Below are 5,729 nucleotides of genomic sequence, written 5' to 3' on the forward strand. Positions count from 1 at the left end.
AAATGTAAAATGCAGGAATGCTAGCTGCACCCTTAACAAACATTAAAGTGATTCTAAAGGCTCACGTTTTATTAAATTTTTTATAAGAAACATGTCATACGTACCTGCTCTGTGCAATGTTTTTGCACAGAGCAGCCCTGATCTTCCTCTTCTTGAGTCCCCTGCCAGTGCTCCTGGCCCCTCCAGCCAGCTGAGTGCATGCTCACTCCCAACCCGGCTCTCTGTCCAAAAGACACACAGAATGCGGCTCAGTCCCGCCTCCCTGCTCACACCTCAGCTGGCTGTGATTGACAGCAGTAGAAGCCTATGGCTCCAGCTGTTGTGTCTGTACCAATGAGGAGAGAGAGAGCCGCTGCTCTCATGCACATCATTGGATCAAGATTGGGCTCAGGTAAGTATTTGGGGGGGGGGGGGGACTTGGGGGGGAACTGCTTGCAGAAGGTTTTCTTACCTTAATACAATGAACCACTTTGAGCAGAATTCAGTAGGCATGTTCAAGATATTGGAAACTGGACTGAGTTCTGTAGATGTTTTCAAAATATCTATTAAATATTTGCTGATGAAGTGTAAACACCATCCATAAATGATGATTCTCAGACTAGCATTTACAAGCTAGGGTTAAAAAAATACCCATGTGTACATAGCCATAGCGCCTGTTATTATGCATTAGGTCAAATGTCTGTATGGCTTCATTTTTACAGGATATACTCTGTATTACCTCTTCTAGCTTCAATTTCATCTGTCTTTTGCCTGAATCATAAGCCTGTAAGTACAAAAAGGTATATCAATATCTGAATTGTATAAATTATGTATATGTCTTCACAAGTAGTAAATTTTATTTAGCCTACCATTTCTGGTTTTGCTGCTTGAAAAATCTGCCGGTTTAAGGTTTACAGGTGACAATGTACTAGAACTAAAAAAAAAAACATTTTAAACATTTAAAATGATTTCAAGTACAATATCAGCAATACATAGATGCTGTATATATTAATAATTATAGAATTTTATCTAATTAAAGAACTAGTAGATTTGTGCTAAACCATTGTGGTTGTATTGTGTGACATAAAACATTGGAACTACCACATTATTTGTCAACTATAAACACTTCTACGCCTGCTATATCAAACTATTTATGAGGTTCCCTCCTCTGGCATAATACTTGCTTCCTCAATGAGTACGCATGCCCACATACCAAAGCCAATAGGACCCAACGAGTTAACCTAATTTTATAATTAGGATTTTCATAGACAAGAACTGGGGATCTTGTGATCAAATTTTCCTAAAGAAAGAGATCAAGCACATATTGTCCATTTCTTCTTCAAAATCAATATCATAAGAGAGAGGATAAAGCACCTCTTATTGTGTTATCAAAGTCACACCAATTTGTATCAGTAATGGTACATATCAGGGATCAAAATGTAACAGCAATATACTGCTTGTATTAAGAGACTATTATAACATGTCCCTGTCCTCATCGTGGTAAATCATATATCCACAATAAGTATAATTAGTCATCTTTTTAAGTGATCCATTGTGGACAACAAAGCATAGCTGAATTAAATATATTATTCAACCATCAGTGTTTTCAGCTTCACTGTTCAGCAATGTTATCTCTTCAAACAACCATTCTCATTGTTCAATTTATGCATGTACATATAGAAGAGGCTATTCCCTAATTTGTCCCTGAATGGAGACTGCTGCTAAAAGCTATTTCTAAAAGTGAAGGGGGGGATTGGCTTTCTAGCTCTATACACTGTATCTCAGAGTTCGCCCATGCCCATAACTCCTAAAGCCTCTATCCAGGAAGGAATCATGCATAAGTAGGTATATTGATGTTATCTTGATTCCAATCAATATCAAAGGATAGGCAGAGGTTGCTTGATCTCAGTCCTATAAATAAGTATAAAGTGCTCTAACTCATATACATAATAAGAGTGCTCAAACCCCAAAAAAAGAAAAATGACCTCAACATGTTTCACTCCTACAATGGAGCTTCGTCGGGAGTAAATATATGTGCACCCCATATTGTGTCAAGCAAAAGCACAAGGTTCAAAGCTTGGACTGTTTGTATGGGACTTCTGTTTATATTTCAATGATGGCCGCCGATGAGAATAAAAATACTTTGATAAATTGTGGAGGTACGTGGATGCCAAGGTCATGGTGTGAGTCTACGCCTCTTTGCCTATGTGAGAACATATCTCTGATTGGCACTAATGCTGTAGTGATATTCAGTGTTGTTAGTGTCATTTCATCTTCTTTCCACAAGAGCGTGCTGCATATCACTACTGCGCATGCAGGACATCATTACATCACGACGTACGGACGCAGCGTGATGTCATAATCGTATCATTTGGTGACGCAGACATCTTTATAAAAAATCTTTGAGCACTCTTATTTTGTACATGATTTAGAGCTAGAAAGTTTTGGTAACACAGACATCTTTGAAAGCAAATCTTTGAGCACTCTTATTTTGTATATGATTTAGAGCTAGAAAGCCAATCCCCCCCTTTTAGAAACAGCTTATAGCAGCAGTTTCCAGTCAGGGACAGATTGAGGAATAGCCTCTTCCGTGAATGAATGTATATGTGCATGCTTATAGTGAACAATGAGAATGGTTGTTTGAAGAGATAACATTGCTGAACAGTGAACCTGAAAAAACTGATGGGTGAATAATATATTTAATTCAGCTCACTTAAAAATATGACTAACTATACTTATAGTGGATTTACGATTTATCAGGAGGGACATGTTGTAATAGTCTCTTAATACAAGCAATATATTGCTGTTACATTTTGATCCCTGATATATACCATTACTGATAAAAATTGGGTTGGCTTTGATAACACAATAAGAGGTGGTGTATCCTCTCTCTCATGATATGGCTTTTGAAGAAGGAATGGACAATATGTGCTTGATCTCTTTCTTTAGGAAAATTTGATCACAAAATCCCCAGTTCTAGCCTATAAAAATCCTAATTATCAAATTAGGTTAACCTGTTTGGGTCCCATTGGCTTTGGTACATGGACATGCGTACCCCCGTTCACTAACCCGTTATAACTAACAAAGTCATACCACACAGCAACAGGGTCTCCCAGCCAGAATCACTGCGCGCTCCTACCTTTGAAGTGGAACTATTTTCTTACTGTGAAAGTAGAGGCCACTCTTCCTGAAACTCCACAAAAGGCAAATCGCCAAATCCCACCAAAATCAATGTAAGCTCCTTGCTCGTTATGTGACATTTTTCATTTTTTGCATGGCAAAGGGGCCAAGCTGAAGACAAGAGTGGTACTGGAGATATTGAATGTAGTAAATGAGTAACAGAAATAAAAAAATGCACAACCCAGCTGTGGTCTAATCAAAATTATTGGTAGAGTTTCTAATGGCAGAGATGTTTAGATCTCGGAATATTATTAACAATTGTGTTTCAGATTCTGAATTTGGGAGGGCTGGTCATACGCAAACTAGTTGATCTAGTTTGCGTATGTATCTAAACTAACTAAATCTAACACCCTAAGTTCTTTTGTATTTGTGTACACAGTGCTTTTGCATTAAAGGCCAACTGAAGCTTTGGCAGAGAATTCATAGGAAATTTAACAAATGAGGAAAAAGCTTACATCAACATATCTTATTGCTCGTAAACTTTTAAATGCACCCCAGCGTTGACCAAAATATCCAAGGAGTGGGCAGCAGGCTACGTGGAAGGAGACAATACATGAAGATTGTATGATTAATAAATGTAAATGTATATAGGCGAGCGCTGGTGATGACTATAGAGCAGCTAGCACGCAAGGTATAGGTAACAATCCCCACAAGTGTATGTATAAAAAAGGTGCAGGGCTAAAATCACAATAAAAAATTAAATGTATCAAGTGGAACAGTAAAGTGCAACACATAAATATATAAAACTTGCGAATAAAATGGACAGCAAATCAACAAGCGGTAAGGCAATTATGTCCGTGAGCAAAGGTGACAATAAGTGCACTACAAATGTAACTAAAATAATCAATAAATAGTAATATGACTGATATCCGCAGTTGCACATTGGTAATTCGTGAAATATTAAAATTATAAGTCCATAAAAGAAACTCGGCTCAAACAGTGTCCATAGATTCATAAAGTGCAGTAATCTAAAGTGCAGGATGTGAACATGAAATTAATCACACAGGGGAATCCACCACTTCGGTCAGATGTACACTCACCAGAAGGTTAATGATAACAGGCAAATAGGTATCTGGAGGCAAAGAGGCAGCCAGGGGGTTAAACAAACTGCTCCATCAGAGGCATAGGTGGAAGAGGAACCCTTGTCCTGGGGAAGATAGTGTGTATCTGCAAGAGGCACCAGCACACTTGCCCACATAGAGACAAATACCACAGGGAGTCCTCAGCCAATGATTGTCAGCCCCCAGTAGTAGCTGCAGTCAGACAGATACACCACGAAGATGAGGTTGTGCAGATAGAGACGTTCCACTAGGATCCAGTTGTGGTTAGTGGCCAAGAAATACAAGAAGAGGGTGACCATCACCTTGCAGCCAGCCTGTACACAGCTCACTGTCCCATTTTTTCTGAACTCTCAGACAAGCTTTTTAAATTCATTACTTTGAATAAATGTAGAGAAGAGAAGACTGCAGTTAGACAGGTACAGCTTATGTAGGAGAATTTGTTTTGTCTCTGTGTATCACCTGAGGCCAGCCACTTCACCGGGTATATGTAAGGGTTTACAACCGCTTTAAATATTCAAGGTGGTATCATTACAAGCTTGTATTATAAATCCACAAATAGGAATACTACATTACATTTTACGAGTGCTCACCATCTAGACAGCTAGCTGAAAATTTACCAGTATTCAAGTTTGTACTTCCTACCTACACAGCTTTTCACAATGCACCAGAAATTCCTATAATACCCTGATGAAGTTCAGGAAAAGCTTTACTATATGCTAGAATGAGGATTCAAAATGAAAATCTATGCACAATGTGATAAATAGGGTTCCTATTATACACACTTATAACTTCATATCCAAAAGGATTTAAAAAATCATGAGACAGCACAGCAAAATCCTCGCTAATGATGATAATACGTGTGCAGAGGTGCGGAGACCCCACTACATACCTACAAATGAAGCGGTCTACTCAAAGACTTGTAGTAAGAGCCGATCCAGTCAGGAAATATCTGAAAAATTTCAGATAAGAAAGGGTGCTTCAAATGTCATAAGTGTAAAATATGCAGTATTTTAAGATGTGGTTAAACATTTATTCATCCACTTGCTGGGAGAAAATATCTTATTGAAGAATATTTTAATTGTGATGCCAATGTTTGTGTCTATCTTTTAAAATGTCCTTGTTCTCTAATTTACGTAGGAAGGCCTCCTAAATGTAGGTTTCAGGAGCACGGGAGCAAGGTACAGGTGCCTCTGGAAAATCAGCATCTGCAAAACCCATCAACCAAGATATATCAGTTGCTGTTCACTTTGTGTATGAACAACACCAAACTCAAGGGGAATAGCCATGGACCAGGTTCTTGTATAGTCGCCCAATCGATTCCATCTGACAGCCAGTTTGTCAGGTTTACACACATCATGTGTTAAAACCTCACTGCTGTCAAGGTATGATATACCGTTTTTTTTCGCTCCATAAGACGTTCTTTTTTCCCCCCCAAAAAATGGTGGAAAATGTCTGAGTGTCTTATGGAGCGAATATGGAGCGGCCCCCCCGTGTTAGAATACCGGGCCG

At 38.6% G+C, this 5,729-nt stretch overlaps 1 long non-coding RNA gene across 1 annotated transcript; it reads right to left on the reverse strand.

Annotated features, from left to right (window-relative positions):
* Positions 1-519: 519 nt before the first annotated feature.
* LOC149459188 (uncharacterized) lies at positions 520-4,637 on the reverse strand. The gene is made up of 3 exons (XR_016313320.1): positions 4,200-4,637; positions 849-913; positions 520-763 (listed from the first exon to the last, which is right to left on the reverse strand). It is a non-coding gene; the product is annotated as an uncharacterized LOC149459188 (long non-coding RNA).
* Between the last annotated feature and the right edge of the window lie 1,092 nt (positions 4,638-5,729).

Source organism: Staurois parvus, unplaced genomic scaffold (genome assembly GCF_062004578.1).
Source record: "Staurois parvus isolate SC_StPar_1 unplaced genomic scaffold, SC_StPar_1.0 ptg000270l, whole genome shotgun sequence".
In the NCBI taxonomy this organism is placed as follows: domain Eukaryota; kingdom Metazoa; phylum Chordata; class Amphibia; order Anura; family Ranidae; genus Staurois; species Staurois parvus.